Source organism: Bos mutus, chromosome 11, assembly GCF_027580195.1.
Source record: "Bos mutus isolate GX-2022 chromosome 11, NWIPB_WYAK_1.1, whole genome shotgun sequence".
NCBI lineage: Eukaryota > Metazoa > Chordata > Mammalia > Artiodactyla > Bovidae > Bos > Bos mutus.
In genome coordinates, this window is record NC_091627.1 from 7,013,750 (window position 1) to 7,031,126 (window position 17,377).

At 41.9% G+C, this 17,377-nt stretch overlaps 1 long non-coding RNA gene across 5 annotated transcripts in view; it reads left to right on the forward strand.

The window, feature by feature from the left end:
* Positions 1-17,377, forward strand: part of LOC138989821 (uncharacterized) — a 40,317-nt gene that overhangs the window by 11,870 nt on the left and 11,070 nt on the right. Inside the window, exon 4 of one of the 5 annotated variants that reach the window (XR_011465957.1) lies at positions 11,016-11,119. The exons of the other annotated variants lie outside the window; for them this stretch is intronic. This is a non-coding gene — a long non-coding RNA (uncharacterized lncRNA). The remainder of the gene's footprint in view (positions 1-11,015; positions 11,120-17,377) is intronic. 5 annotated transcript variants of the gene reach the window in all.

Sequence of the window (17,377 nt, forward strand, 5' to 3'; positions counted from 1 at the left end):
TGGAATGCAAAAGTAGGAAGTCAAGAAACACCTGGAGTAACAGGCAAATTTGGCCTTGGAATACAGAATGAAGCAGGGCAAAGACTAATAGAGTTTTGCCAAGAAAATGCACTGGTCATAGCAAACACCCTCTTCCAACAACACAAGAGAAGACTACACATGGACATCACCAGATGGTCAACACCGAAATCAGATTGATTATATTCTTTGCAGCCAAAGATGGAGAAGCTCTATACAGTCAACAAAAACAAGACCAGGAGCTGACTGTGGCTCAGATCATGAACTCCTTATTGCCAAATTCAGACTTAAATTGAAGAAAGTAGGGAAAACCACTAGACCATTCAGGTATGACCTAAATCAAATCCCTTATGATTATACAGTGGAAGTGAGAAATAGATTTAAGGGCCTAGATCTGATAGACAGAGTGCCTGATGAACTATGGAATGAGGTTCGTGACATTGTACAGGAGACAGGGATCAAGACCATCCCCATGGAAGAAATGCAAAAAAGCAAAATGGCTGTCTGGGGGAGGCCTTACAAATAGCTGTGAAAAGAAGAGAAGCAAAAAGCAAAGGAGAAAAGGAAAGATATAAGCATCTGAATGCAGAGGTCCAAAGAATAGCAAGAAGAGATAAGAAAGACTTCTTCAGCGATCAATGCAAAGAAATAGAAGAAAACAACAGAATGGGAAAGACTAGAGATCTCTTCAAGAAAATTAGAGATACCAAGGGAACATTTCATGCAAAGTTGGGCTCAATAAAGGACAGAAATGGTATGGACCTACCAGAAGCAGAAGATATCAAGAAGAGGTGGCAAGAATATACAGAAGAACTGTACAAAAAAGATCTTCACCACCCAGATAATCACGATGGTGTGATCACTGACCTAGAGCCAAACATCCTGGAATGTGAAGTCAAGTGGGCCTTAGAAAGCATCACTACAAACAAAGCTAGTGAAGGTGATGGAATTCCAGTTGAGCTATTCCAAATCCTGAAAGATGATGGTGTGAAAGTGCTGCACTCAATATGCCAGCAAGTTTGGAAAACTCAGCAGTGGCCACAGGACTGGAAAAGGTCAGTTTTCATTCCAATCCCAAAGAAAGGCAATGCCAAAGAATACTCAAACTACTGCACAATTGCACTCATCTCACATGCTAGTAAAGTAATACTAAAAATTCTCCAAGCCAGGCTTCAGCAATATGTGAACCATGAACTTCCTGATGTTCAAGCTGGTTTTAGAAAAGGCAGAGGAACCAGAGATCAAATTGCCAACATCCGCTGGATCATCAAAAAAGCAAGAGAGTTCCAGAAAACATCTATTTCTGCTTTATTGACTATGCCAAAGCCTTTGACTGTGTGGATCACAATAAACTGTGGAAAATTCTTCAAGAGATGGGAATACCAGACCACCTGATCTGCCTCTTGAGAAATTTGTATGCAGGTCAGGAAGCAACAGTTAGAACTGGACATGGAACAACAGACTGGTTCCAAATAGGAAAAGGAGTACATCAAGGCTGTATAATGTCACCCTGCTTATTTAACTTATATACAGAGTACATCATGAGAAATGCTGGACTGGAAGAAACACAAGCTGGAATCAAGATTGCCGGGAGAAACATCAATAACCTCAGCTATGCACATGACACCACCCTTATGGCTGAAAGTGAAGAGGAACTAAAAAGCCTCTTGACAAAAGAAGTGGAGAGTGAAAAAGTTGGCTTAAAGCTCAACATTCAGAAAACGAAGATTATGGCAACCGGTCCCATCACTTCATGGGAAATAGATGAGGAAACAGTGGAAACAGTGTCAGACTTTATTTTTGGGGGCTCGAAAATCACTGCAGATGGTGACTGCAGCCATGAAATTAAAAGATGCTTACTCCTTGGAAGGAAAGTTATGATGTCCAACCTAGATAGCATATTCAAAAGCAAAAGGCGTTACTTTGCCAACAAAGGTCTGTCTAGTCAAGGCTATGGTTTTCCTGTGGTCATGTATGGATGTGAGAGTTGGACTGTGAAGAAGGCTGAGCGATGAAGAATTGATGCTTTTGAACTGTGGTGTTGGAGAAGACTCTTGAGAGTCCCTTGGACTGCAAGGAGATCCAAGCAGTCCATTCTGAAGGAGATCAGCCCTGGGATTTCTTTGGAAGGAATGATGCTAAAGCTGAAACTCCAGTACTTTGGCCACCTCATGCGAAGAGTTGACTCATTGGAAAAGACTCTGATGCTAGGAGGGATTGGGGCAGGAAGAGAAGGGAATGACAGAGGATGAGATGGCTCGATGGCATCACTGACTCGATGGGCGTGAGTCTGAGTGAATTCGGGAGTTGGTGATAGACAGGGAGGCCTGGCGTGCTGCAATTCATGGGGGTCGCAAAGAGTCGGACACAACTGAGGACTGAGCTGAACTGAGGTTGATCATAGTGTTTCTTCAAGGAGCAAGCACCTTTTGATTTCATGACTGCAGTCAATATCTGCAGTGATTTTGGAGCCCAAGAAAAGAAAGTCTCTCACTGTTTTCACTGTTTCCCCATCTATTTGTCATGAAGTGATGGGACCAGATACCATGATCTTAGTTTTTTGAACATTAAGTTTTAAGCCAGCTTCTTCACCCTCTTCTTTAACTTTCATCAAGAGACTCTTTAGTTCCTCTTCACTTTCTGCCATAAGGGTGGTGTCATCTGCGTATCTGAGATTATTGGTATTTCTCCTGGCAATCTTGATTCCAGCTTGTGCTTCATCCAGTCCTGCATTTCACATGATGTACTCTGCATAGAAGTTAAATAAGCAGGGTGACATTATACAGCCTTGTCATACTCCTTTCCCTATTTGGAACCAGTCTGTTGTTCCATGTCCGGTTCTAACTGTTGATTCTTGATCTGCATACAGATTTCTCAGGAGGCAGGTAAGGTGGTCTGGTATTCCATCTCTTGAAGAGTTTTCCACAGTTTGTTGCAATCCACACAGTAAAAGGCTTTGGCGTAGTCAACAAAGCAGAAGTAGATGTTTTTCAGGAATTCTCTTGCTTTTTCTATGATCCAGGATGTTTGCAATTTGATCTCTGGTTCCTCTGCCTTTTCTAAATCCAGCTTGAACGTGTGGAAGTTCACCATTAATGTACTGTTGAAACCTGGCTTGGAGAATTTTGAGCATTACTTTGCTAGCATGTGAAATGAGTGCAATTGTGTGGTAATTTGAGCATTCTTTAGCATTGCCTTTCTTTGGGATTGGAGTGAAAACTGACATTTTCCAGTCCTGTGGCCACTGCTGAGTATTTTCAAATTTGTTGGCATATTGAGTGCAGCACTTTAACAGCATCATCTTTTAAGATTTGAAATAGCTCAACTGATTTTCCAGCCTTGGAATCTGGCAAGGGACTGAGAACCCCAGAGAATTTGACTTGGAGGCCTGTGGGATTTGATTACAGAATTTACATAGGATTGGGGAAACAGACTCTTGGAGGCACAAACAGAACCTTGTGTGCACCAGGACCTAGCAGAAAGGAGCAGTGACCCCACGAGAGACTGGCCCAGACTTGCCCGTGAGTGTCCAGGAGTCTCTGGGGAGGCGTGGGTCTGCGGCAGCCTGCTGCAGGGTCAGGGGCACTGAGTGTGGCAGTGCGTGCGGGACCTTTGGAAGGAGGTCGCCATTATCTTCATTAGCTCCACCATAGTTTGGCCTCAGGTCAAACAACAGGGAGGAACACAGCCTTGACCATCAACAGAAAACTGGATTAAAGATTTACTGCATGGCCCCCACCCATCAGAACAAGACCCAGTTTCCCCCACAGTCAGTCTCTCCCATCAGGAAGCTTCCATAAGCCTCTCATCCTTATCCCTCAGAGGGCAGACAGAATGAAAATCACAATTATAGAAAGTAATCAAACTGATCACATGGACCACAGCCTTGTCTAACTCAATGAAATTGTGAGCCTCATCGTGTAGGACTACCCAAGACAGATGGGTCATGGTGGAGAGTTCTGACAAAATGTGGTCCACTCGAGAAGGGAATGGCAAACCACTTCAGTATTCTTGCCTTGAGAACCCCATGAACAGTATGAAAAGGCAAAAATATCGGACACTGAAAGATGAACTCCCTAGGTCGGTAGGTGCCCAATATGCTACTGGAGATCAGTGGAGAAATAACTCCAGAAAGAATGAAGAGATGGAGCCAAAGCAAAAACAACTCCCAGTTGTTGGTATGACTGGTGATGGAAGTAAAGTCCAATGCTATAACGAACAATATTGCATAGGAACCTGGAATGTTAGGGCCATGAATCAAGGTAGATTAGAAGTGGTCAAACAGGAAATGGCAAGAGTGAACATCGACATTCTAGGAATCAGTGAACTAAAATGGACTGGAATGGGTGAATTTAATTCAGATAACCATTTTATCTACTACTGTGGCCAAGAATCCCTTAGAAGAAATGGAGTGGCCATCATAGTCAACAAAAGAATCCAAAATGCAGTACTGGATGCAATCTCAAAAAAGCGACAGAATGATCTCTGTTCATTTCAAGGCAAACCATTCATTATCACAGTAGTGAAGGTGATGGAATTCCAGTTGAGCTATTCCAAATCCTGAAAGATGATGGTGTGAAAGTGCTGCACTCAATATGCCAGCAAGTTTGGAAAACTCAGCAGTGGCCACAGGACTGGAAAAGGTCAGTTTTCATTCCAATCCCAAAGAAAGGCAATGCCAAAGAATACTCAAACTACTGCACAATTGCACTCATCTCACATGCTAGTAAAGTAATACTAAAATTCTCAAGCCAGGCTTCAGCAATATGTGAACCATGAACTTCCTGATGTTCAAGCTGGTTTTAGAAAAGGCAGAGGAACCAGAGATCAAATTGCCAACATCCGCTGGATCATCAAAAAAGCAAGAGAGTTCCAGAAAACATCTATTTCTGCTTTATTGACTATGCCAAAGCCTTTGACTGTGGATCACAATAAACTGTGTACAATTCTGAAAGAGATGGGAATACCAGACCACCTGATCTGCCTCTTGAGAAATTTGTATGCAGGTCAGGAAGCAACAGTTAGAACTGGACATGGAACAACAGACTGGTTCCAAATAGGAAAAGGAGTACATCAAGGCTGTATAATGTCACCCTGCTTATTTAACTTATATACAGAGTACATCATGAGAAATGCTGGACTGGAAGAAACACAAGCTGGAATCAAGATTGCCGGGAGAAACATCAATAACCTCAGCTATGCACATGACACCACCCTTATGGCTGAAAGTGAAGAGGAACTAAAAAGCCTCTTGACAAAAGAAGTGGAGAGTGAAAAAGTTGGCTTAAAGCTCAACATTCAGAAAACGAAGATTATGGCAACCGGTCCCATCACTTCATGGGAAATAGATGAGGAAACAGTGGAAACAGTGTCAGACTTTATTTTTGGGGGCTCGAAAATCACTGCAGATGGTGACTGCAGCCATGAAATTAAAAGATGCTTACTCCTTGGAAGGAAAGTTATGATGTCCAACCTAGATAGCATATTCAAAAGCAAAGACGTTACTTTGCCAACAAAGGTCTGTCTAGTCAAGGCTATGGTTTTTCCTGTGGTCATGTATGGATGTGAGAGTTGGACTGTGAAGAAGGCTGAGCGATGAAGAATTGATGCTTTTGAACTGTGGTGTTGGAGAAGACTCTTGAGAGTCCCTTGGACTGCAAGGAGATCCAAGCAGTCCATTCTGAAGGAGATCAGCCCTGGGATTTCTTTGGAAGGAATGATGCTAAAGCTGAAACTCCAGTACTTTGGCCACCTCATGCGAAGAGTTGACTCATTGGAAAAGACTCTGATGCTAGGAGGGATTGGGGGCAGGAAGAGAAGGGAATGACAGAGGATGAGATGGCTCGATGGCATCACTGACTCGATGGACGTGAGTCTGAGTGAATTCCGGGAGTTGGTGATAGACAGGGAGGCCTGGCGTGCTGCGATTCATGGGGTCGCAAAGAGTCGGACACAACTGAGGGACTGAGCTGAACTGAGGTTGATCATAGTGTTTCTTCCAAGGAGCAAGCACCTTTTGATTTCATGACTGCAGTCAATATCTGCAGTGATTTTGGAGCCCAAGAAAAGAAAGTCTCTCACTGTTTTCACTGTTTCCCCATCTATTTGTCATGAAGTGATGGGACCAGATACCATGATCTTAGTTTTTTGAACATTAAGTTTTAAGCCAGCTTCTTCACCCTCTTCTTTAACTTTCATCAAGAGACTCTTTAGTTCCTCTTCACTTTCTGCCATAAGGGTGGTGTCATCTGCGTATCTGAGATTATTGGTATTTCTCCTGGCAATCTTGATTCCAGCTTGTGCTTCATCCAGTCCTGCATTTCACATGATGTACTCTGCATAGAAGTTAAATAAGCAGGGTGACATTATACAGCCTTGTCATACTCCTTTCCCTATTTGGAACCAGTCTGTTGTTCCATGTCCGGTTCTAACTGTTGATTCTTGATCTGCATACAGATTTCTCAGGAGGCAGGTAAGGTGGTCTGGTATTCCATCTCTTGAAGAGTTTTCCACAGTTTGTTGCAATCCACACAGTAAAAGGCTTTGGCGTAGTCAACAAAGCAGAAGTAGATGTTTTTCAGGAATTCTCTTGCTTTTTCTATGATCCAAGGATGTTTGCAATTTGATCTCTGGTTCCTCTGCCTTTTCTAAATCCAGCTTGAACGTGTGGAAGTTCACCATTAATGTACTGTTGAAACCTGGCTTGGAGAATTTTGAGCATTACTTTGCTAGCATGTGAAATGAGTGCAATTGTGTGGTAATTTGAGCATTCTTTAGCATTGCCTTTCTTTGGGATTGGAGTGAAAACTGACATTTTCCAGTCCTGTGGCCACTGCTGAGTATTTTCCAAATTTGTTGGCATATTGAGTGCAGCACTTTAACAGCATCATCTTTTAAGATTTGAAATAGCTCAACTGATTTTCCAGCCTTGGAATCTGGCAAAGGGACTGAGAACCCCCAGAGAATTTGACTTCGGAGGCCTGTGGGATTTGATTACAGAATTTACATAGGATTGGGGAAACAGACTCTTGGAGGGCACAAACAGAACCTTGTGTGCACCAGGACCTAGCAGAAAGGAGCAGTGACCCCACGAGAGACTGACCCAGACTTGCCCGTGAGTGTCCAGGAGTCTCTGGGGGAGGCGTGGGTCTGCGGCAGCCTGCTGCAGGGTCAGGGGCACTGAGTGTGGCAGTGCGTGCACGGGACCTTTGGAAGGAGGTCGCCATTATCTTCATTAGCTCCACCATAGTTTGGCCTCAGGTCAAACAACAGGGAGGGAACACAGCCTTGACCATCAACAGAAAACTGGATTAAAGATTTACTGCATGGCCCCACCCATCAGAACAAGACCCAGTTTCCCCCACAGTCAGTCTCTCCCATCAGGAAGCTTCCATAAGCCTCTCATCCTTATCCCTCAGAGGGCAGACAGAATGAAAATCACAATTATAGAAAGTAATCAAACTGATCACATGGACCACAGCCTTGTCTAACTCAATGAAATTGTGAGCCTCATCGTGTAGGACTACCCAAGACAGATGGGTCATGGTGGAGAGTTCTGACAAAATGTGGTCCACTCGAGAAGGGAATGGCAAACCACTTCAGTATTCTTGCCTTGAGAACCCCATGAACAGTATGAAAAGGCAAAAATATCGGACACTGAAAGATGAACTCCTAGGTGGTAGGTGCCCAATATGCTACTGGAGATCAGTGGAGAAATAACTCCAGAAAGAATGAAGAGATGGAGCCAAAGCAAAAACAACTCCCAGTTGTTGGTATGACTGGTGATGGAAGTAAAGTCCAATGCTATAACGAACAATATTGCATAGGAACCTGGAATGTTAGGGCCATGAATCAAGGTAGATTAGAAGTGGTCAAACAGGAAATGGCAAGAGTGAACATCGACATTCTAGGAATCAGTGAACTAAAATGGACTGGAATGGGTGAATTTAATTCAGATAACCATTTTATCTACTACTGTGGCCAAGAATCCCTTAGAAGAAATGGAGTGGCCATCATAGTCAACAAAAGAATCCAAAATGCAGTACTGGATGCAATCTCAAAAACGACAGAATGATCTCTGTTCATTTCCAAGGCAAACCATTCATTATCACAGTAATCCAAGTCTGTGCCCCGACCAGTAATGCTGAAGAAGCTGAAGTTGAACCTTTCTATGAAGACCTACAAGACCTTCTAGAACTAACACCCAAAAAAGATGTCCTTTTCATCATAGGGGACTGGAATGCAAAAGTAGGAAGTCAAGAGATACCTGGAGTAGCAGGCAAATTTGGCCTTGGAGTACAAAATGAAGTAGGGCCAAGGCTAACAGAGTTTTGCCAAGAGAACGCACTGGTAAAGCAAGTCAGCCAATTTTATTTTCCCCACATTGACCAGCTGAGTTACTCTTCCTCCATGGGACAGAGAGAGACTGGGAGTGCTACACTAATTTAGCTCCCTCCACAAAGAAGGAAATATAAGGACTAGAAAAGAAATGTTCCTACAACAAGTGTGCTTTTTAGTTTTCAAAGTTACAGCTATAGTTAGTCTGCTTTTGCTATTTTGCTTCTAATTTTGCTGCATTGTGGGTAGAGGATGTGGCCTCCTTTACATCCATTTCACAGTTTGCTCAGGCTTTCATTTATGACCCAACACAGGGACAACTTTTTAAATAAATGTTCGTATATTCATGACAACTATGAAGCCGTTCCTTTTGTGATTCCTCTATTCAGACTAATTCTTTCAGTTTTTGCTTTACTTATTTCAAGATTAGTAGTTACATATGAAGAGCTTATTACTGGTGAGGCTTTTTGGTGATTTGTGACTTTAATCATCTTCTCATGTCCCTCTTTATCTCTTTTTAGTATTTCTTGGCCTTAGGTATATTTTGCCTGATATTAATATTCTATGTCAGCTTTCTTTTGGCTCCTATTTGCCTGGTGTATCTTTTCCCATTATTTTATTTTCAGTCTTTCCTTTTTCTTTTGCTTTAGAGTGTTCCTTCTACCCAACACTCTATTGTATTTTGTTTTGATCCAATATGACGTTCTCTGTCTTTAAGGAGACAAACGAAATCAATTTACATTCGTAATGACTGTTGATATATTTAGAGTTACTTCTACCATTTTATTTTGTGTTCTCATTACACTATGTCTTTAAATTATTATTTCTCTTGTGTTAGCATCCCTGGACAGAAGAGCCTGACAGGCTGCAGTCCATGGGGTTGCAAAGAGTTAGACATGACCGAGCAACTAAGCACAACACACAGCCTATATTAAGTTTACAGCTCTCTTTATTATCCTTTTTTCTTTGATAGTTTTGAAATTATGGATGTATTTCTGTTGTTTAACTGGTTTCCCTTAAACTTCTGACATTGATACCCAGGTATATATTTTCCCAACAATGTCCAAAGCTGTGCTGTCCAATAGAAATATAATGAGTCCCATTATTATTTAAAAATTTCTAGTAGCCATATTAAAAAGAAACAGGCAACATTAGTTTTAATAACATGCTTTATTTAACATAATATATCAAAAGGAGTATTTCAGAGTATAATCAATGTAAGATTATTAATAAAATAGTTTATATTTTCCAGCTAAACCTTGAAATCTGTGTAGTTTATACTCACCGGCATATTTCATTTTGGTTTTTTGTTTCGTTTGTTTTTTACTCTTGTCTGTTCTATTTTATTCTATTTTAATTGTTTAAACTTTTTATTTGGCTGCATGTGGGATCTTTTGTCGTGGCGCACCGATTCTCTAGTTGTGGCTTGTGGGCTTCTCTTGCGGGGTGCGGGCTTAGTTGCTATATTACATGTGGGATCTTAGTTCCCGACAAGGGATCAAACCTAAGTCCCTGGCATTGCAAGGGGGATTCTTAACCACTGGACCACCAGGGAAGTCCCTAAACTTTTTATTTTATCTTGGAGTATAGCCAGTTAATTGTTGTGATAGTTTCAGGTGGACAGCAAAGGGACTCAGCCATACCATACATGTATCTCCGTTTAATTTAGTCGCTCAGTTGTGTCTGACTCTTTGTGACCCCATGGACTGCGGCACGCCAGGCTTCCCTGCCCATCACCAACTCCCACAGCCTGCTGAAACTCATGTCCATCGAGTTGGTGATGCCATCCAACCATCTCATCCTCTGTCTTCCCCTTCTCCTCCTGCCTTCAACCTTCCCCAGCATCAGGGTTTTTTCCAATGAGTCAGTTCTTCACTGTTACATATATCACTGAGCAGAGTTCCCTGTGCTATACAATCTGTCATTGGTTGTTATCCATTTAAAATATAGCAGTGTATACATGTTGATCCAAAATTCCCTAACTGTCCCTTCCCTGCATCCTTCCTCCGCTGCTAACCATAAGTTTATTGTCTAAGTCTGTGAGTCTGTTTCTGCTTTGTAAATAAATTCATTTGAATGATTTCTGGTTAGAATGTGCATATAAGGGATGTCATACAACATTTCTCTTTCTCTGTCTGACTTACTTCACTCAGTATGACAGTCTCTAGGTCCATTGACATTGTGGCAAATGGAGGTATTTCATTCGTTTTAATGGCCGAGTAATATTCCATTATATATGTACTACATCTTCTTTATCCATTCCTCTGGATATGTGATTTGAAAATACTTTCTCTCAATCTGTAGTTTTTCTTTTCTCCTAACAGTGTCTTTTAAAAGCTTAATTGATTTGGCTGCGTCAGCTCTTAATTGCGGCATGCGGGATCTTCGCTGTCATGCATCATCCTTCACTGTGGAGCATGGACTCTTTAGTTTTGGTGCATAGACCCAGAAGTTGTGGCCCACAGGCTTAGTTGCTCAGCAACGTGTGTGATCTTAGCTCCCTGACCAAGGATCAAATCCACGTGTCCTGGATTGCAAGGGGAATTCTTAACCACTAGACCAGCAGGGAAGTCTCCAAGAGTGTATTTTACAGAAGCAAAGTTGAACACTTTTGATATAACATAATTTATCATTTTTTTCTTTTATTTGTTGTTTTTCAGTTGCTAAGTCGTGTCTGAGTCTTTGCAACCCCATGGATGGCAGCACGCCAGGATTCCCTGTCCCTCACTATCTCCCAGAGTTTGCTCAAATTCACATCCATTGGGTCAGTGATGCCATCTATCCATCTCATCCTCTGCTGTCCCCTTCTCCTTTTGCCTTCAATCTTTTTCAGCATCAGGGTCTTTTCCAATCATCAGGTGGCCAAAGTGTTGAAACTTCAGCTTTAGCATCAGTTCTTCCAATGAATATTCAGGATTGATTTCCTTTAGGACTGACTGGTTTGATTTACTTGCAGTCCAAGGAACTTTCAAAGAGTCCTCTCCAGCACCACAATTCAAGAGCATCAATTCTTTGACACTCAGCCTTCTTTATGGTCCAACTCTCACACCCATACATGACTACTGGAAAAACCATAGCTTTGACTACATGGACTTTTGTTGGCAAAGTAATGTCTCTGCTTTTTAATATGCTGTCTAGGTTTGTCATAGTTTTCCTTACAAAGAACAAGCATCTTTTAATTTCATGGCTGTGGTCTGCAGTGATTTTAGAGCCAAAGAAAATAAAATCTGTCACTGCTTCTACTTTTCCGGTCATGATCTTAGTTTGTTCAATGTTTAGTTTCTAGCCAGCTTTTTCACTCTCTTCTTTCACCCTCAACAGGAGGCTTTTTGTTCCTTTTCACTTTCTGCCATTAGAGTGGTATCATCTGTGTATCTGAGGTTGTTGATATTTTTCCCCAGCAGTCTTGAGTCCAGCTTGTGATTTATCTAACCTGGCATTTCGCATGATGTACTCTGCATAGAAGTTAAATAAGCAGGGTGACAATATACACCCTTGTCATACTCCTTTCCCAATTTTGAACCAGCCCGTTGTCCCATGTCCAGTTCTAACTGTAAGCTGCTTCTTGACCCGTATACAGGATTCTCAGGAGACAGGTAAGGTGATCTGGTATTCCCATCTCTTTAAGAATTTTCCATAGTTTGTTGTGATCCACACAGTCAAAGGCTTTAGTGTAGTCAATGAAGCAGAAGTAGATGTTTTTCTGGAATTCCCTTCCTTTCTCTGTGATCCAACAGATGTTGGCAATTTGATCTCTGGTTCCTCTGCCTTTTCTAAACCCAGCTTGTAAATCTGAAAGTTCTTGGTTCACATACTGCTGAAACCTAGCTTGAAGGATTTTGAACATGACCTTGCTAGCATGTGAAGTGAGCTCAATTGTCCAGTAGTTTGAACATTATTTGGCATAGCCCTTCTTTGTGATTGGAATGAAAACTGACTTTTTCAGCGTGGTGGCCACTGCTGAATTTTCCAAATTTGCTGACATAATGAGTGCAGCACTTTAACAGCATCATCTTTTAGGATTTGAAATAGCTCAGCTGGAGTTCCATCACCTCCACTAGCTTTGTTCATAGTAATGCTTCCTAAGGCCCACTTGACTTCACACTTTTCTATACCATATCTAAGAATGCTTTGCTTATTCCAAGCCAAAAAGATTTTCCCCCTGTATTTTCTTCTAAAAGTTTTATTATTTTACTTTTATCATTTAGGTCTATGATCAATTTTGAGTTAATTTCTGTATAACATGTGACATAAGATTGACAATCTTTTTTTTCAATGTGTTGGTGGTTTAGTCTCTAAGTCGTGTCTGACTCTTGAGACCCCATGGACTGTAACCTGCCAGGCTCCTCTATCCATGGGATTCTCCAGGCAAGAATACCAGAGTGGGTTGCCATTTCCTTCTCCAGGGGATCTTCCCAACCCAGGAATCGAACCCAGGTCTCCTGCACTGTAGGCAGATTCTTTACTGATTGAGCTATGAAGGAAGCCCTTTTTTTTTTTTCAATGTAGCTATCCAGATTATTCTATTTGTTGGAAAAAACAACAATAAAAGAACCTGTTATCCTTTCTTAATAAAATTTCCTTTGCATCTTTGTAAAAAATAAACTGGCCACACTTGTGTGATTCTATTTTTGGATTATATTCCTTGCTCCATTGACCTATGTATCTATCCCATGACCAGTTCCACACTAAAACTGTAGCTTTGTAGAAAGTCTTCAAATAGGTAGTGTGAATCCTGAAACTTGTTCTTCTTTTGCAAAATCATTTCAGCTATTTTGGTTTCTTTGCCTTTCCATGTAAATTACAGAATCAGCTTGTTTATTACAGAAAAGCCTGCTAGGATTTTGTCTGGGATTGGACTGAATCTAGTTGAATCATAGAAAAAGCAAGAGAATTCCAGAAAACCATCTACTTCTGCTTTGTTTACTATGCCAAAGCTTTTCACTGTGTGGATCACGACAAACTGTGGAAAATTCTTCAAGAAATGGGAATACCAGACCACCTTTCCTGCCTCCTGAGAAATCTGTATGCAGGTCAAGAAGCAACAGTTAGAACTGGCCATGGAACACCGGACTGGTTCCAAATTGGGAAAGGAGTAGGTCAAGGCTGTATATTGTCAGGCTGCTTATTTAACTTCTATGCAGAGTACATCATGTGAAATGCTGGGCTGAATGAAGCACAAGCTAGAATCAAGACTGCTGGGAAAAATATCAGTAATCTCAGATATGCAGATGACACCACCCTTATGGCAGGAAGCAAAGAGGAACTAAAGAGCCTCTTGATGAAAGTGAAAGAAGAGAGTGAAAAAGCTGGCTTGAAACTCAACATTCAAAAAACTAAGATCTTGGCATCCAGTCTCATCACTTCATGGCAAATAGATGGGGAAACAATGGAAACGGTGGCAGACTTTCTTTTCTTGGGCTCCAAAAATCACTGCAGATATTAACTGCAGCCATGAAATTAAAAGATGTTTGTTCCTTGGAAGAAAAGCTATGACCAACCTAGATAGCATATTAAAAAGCAGAGACATTACTTTGCCCACAAAGGTCCATCTAGTCAAAGCTATGATTTTTCCAGTAGTCATGTATGTATGTGAGAGTTGGACTGTAAAGAAAGCTGAGCACCAAAGAATTGATCCTTTTGAACTGTGGTGTTGGAGAAGACTCTTGAGAGTCCCTTGGACAGCAAGGAGATCAAACCAGTCAATCCTAAAGGAAATTAGTCTTGAGTATTCATTGGAAGGACTGATTCTGAAGCTGAAAAACTCCAATACTTTGGCCACCTGATGCAAAGAACTGACTGACTGGAAAAGACCCTGATGCTGGGGAAGATTGAAGGCAGGAGGAGAAGGGGGCAACAGAGGATGAGATGATTGAATGGCATCACCGACTCGATGGACGTGAGTTTGAGCAAGATCCGGGAGTTGGTGATGAACAGGGAAGCCTGGCGTGCTGCAGTCCATGGGGACGCAAAGAATCATACACCACTAAGCAACTGAACTGAATTGAACTGAAGTGCCACTAATGTTTCAGGGAGTTCAATCTCAAAAAAGGAAAGGAGTGAGAACCAATATGAAGGTACATTATTGAGCTGGCCACTGCTTGATGTTAAACACAACTGATTCCTTGACCTTCTGGAACTATCTTGCGCTTGTCTGGGCACTGAGTGAATCCATGGCATTTCAAGCACCAGCAGCCATAGAGAAGCCCATGGGGGCAGGAGGCAGAAATGCTCTCAGGGTGTGTCCATGTAGAGTTGATCCGAATCCTTGCAGAATTGGCTGGGACAAAACAACTGGCCAAGACTCTTGCAGACTGGTGGAGCTAGGAGGATTCAAGCTGGCACATAAGAGTATATGAGAAGTGTATTGTCCACGTGTCTTATGTGTTTCTTAAATTTTCATGTGTATACAGGCGTATAGTTTAATGCATCAAGTAGGTCCACAGACTTATCATGAAAACTTCAGCCTCCTGTCCCCCATCCTCAAATTCGTCCATCTTTCTGATCCCGAGGGGCAAGCAACTTCTACTCTTTTACTATTGCTTTTGGAATTTACGTCTGTATCACTAAATAACATGCTCTATTATTCCCCACCTCTAGTTTTCAGGCATTATCTGTCAACTTTTCACACCAGAAGGTGAGGAACTACCTGGATTTTGCCAGCAACAGCCCTCCCCTACTTTGCACACACATGCTTCCTGTCCCACTGTTCTTCCAGTAGAGTTTACATCGTAATTTAAAGTTAACATTATTCAGTTCAGTTCAGTTCAGTCGCTCAGTCGTGTCCAACTCTTTGCGACCCCATGAATCGCAGCACACCAGGCCTCCCTGTCCATCACCAGCTCCCAGAGTTCACTCAAACTCACGTCCATTGAGTCGGTGATGCCATCCAGCCATCTCATCCTCTGGCGTCCCCTTCTCCTCCTGCCCCCAATCCCTCCCAGCATCAGAGTCTTTTCCAACGAGTCAACTCTTCCCATGAGGTGGCCAAAGTACTGGAGTTTCAGCTTCAGCATCATTCCTTCCAAAGAACACCCAGGGCGGATCTAGTTTAGAATGGGCTGGTTGGATCTCCTTGCAGTCCAAGAGATAATTATGATTACATAAATTCTATTCACCTTTGTGCCACATAGAACACATTAGCTATTTTTATTTTCTTTCACAATCTTTTGTTTTCCGTGTCGTTGATACTGTCTAGTTTCTATTTGTTTGCTTTGTTCTCTGTATAATTATCATGAAATCATCCCAAGTCATTCCTCAGCAGCACCAACCACCTCTTGATACATCCAAGCACATTTCCCAGTTGCATCGTCTCGGAGATTTCTTTCACAGACCTCTCTGGTCTGTTCCTATTTCTTTTGGCTGCCCTCTAGGCTGTTGTGTTCTCCCTTCATCAATAGCTTGAGGACTCACATTATTTCTCTTAGGCATGGGTTTCCCATCTTAACTTCTTTCTTGATCTATTCCCTGTTTTAGAGGTGCACATTCTGTAATAAATTCCCAAGAAAGGATGTTCCCAAACCAAATTTGGGTTCATTTGCCTATGTGCAGTGAAGCCAATCTATTAACACTAGGATGTGGGGAGGCAAAGTGCAGGGCACCAACCAAGGAGTCCAGGTAACTAGTGCTTAGAAGTCCTAAACTTTCCAAGTACATTCAGATAAAGAGCTTTAAAGATAGGGTGAGGTGGGGCGTCTGTGTGTGGGGTATGTGATCAGCTCCTAGACATTCATCTGATTGGTTGGAGATGAGGTAATCAAGAGTCAACATCATCAACCTTCTGGTTCCAACTGATCTGGGGTCTAAGTGCTTGTGGATAGCATACAGTCAACTCCTTCCACCTGTGGGGGTTTCAGTTTCTGCAAAACAGCTCAAAGGATATATAGCTCAGAATATTATCTATAGCCCTTTGCTGCTGCTGCTGCTGCTGCGTCACTTCAGTCGTGTCCGACTCTCGGTGACCCCATGGACTGTAGCCCACCAGGCTCCTCCGTCCATGGGATTTTCCAGGCAAGAGTACTGGAGTGGGCTGCCACTGGCTTCTCCGCTATAGCCCCTGAGGAGGAACTAAAGGTCATTGACTTTGTTTCATGGCTAAACTATTATTTTTTGTCTTGCTTGACTTTCCCCTTCTTTCTGCCTTTTCCCACTTCTCTGATTAAATTTATTCTTTTTTATTCTTTTCTTCTCAATGATTTTTATTGGAGTATAGCTGCTTTGCAATGTTGTGTAAGTTTATTCTTTGACTGAAGTTTTTCTATGGACAAAAGGGAGGAGGAGGACGCAGCAGGGCAGAGTGGGAATTCTGTTCTAGGAAGGCCCCGTGGGTCCTGCTCTGTTACAGGACCTCTGTTGAATGAGTACCCCTTCCTCTTTGTTGCTGTGTTAGTTGTTCAGTCGTGTCCAAGTCTTTGCAACCCCACTGACTTTAACCACCCAAGCTCCTCTGTCCATGGAATTTTCTAGGCAAGAATACTGGAGAGGGTTGCCATTTCCTTTTCCAGTGTATCTTCCTGACCCAGGGATTGAAGCTGGGTCTCTGGCATTGCAAGTAGATTCTTTATTGTCTGAACTGCTAGGGAAGCCCTTCTGTTACAGATGCATGGGAGTTAAGCTTTTTGAGACTGTTTATTTCTGAAAATCTTTATTCTACACTCACAACTGATAGTTTGGTTGGGTATAGAATTCTAAGTTTTATGCATACTTTTCTCTGGATTTTGAAGGCATTGTGGTCTAAATTGGTGTTGTTGTTAAGAAATCTGATGCCCTTCTGATTACTGATGTTTCGTGAAAAATCTAATTTTTTCTCTCTGGGAGTTTGTATGATTTTTGTTTTGTTCTCAGTGATCTAAAATTTCACAATAATGTGTCTTCATGTGAGAATAGCATCCATTTCATTCAGTACTTAGTGGGCGTCTTCAAACTGGAAACTCATGTAATTTAATTCAGAGACATTTACTTGAATAATTTATTGAATGAGTACCCCTTCCTCTTTTATTTTCTCTATTCTTTATGGGATTTC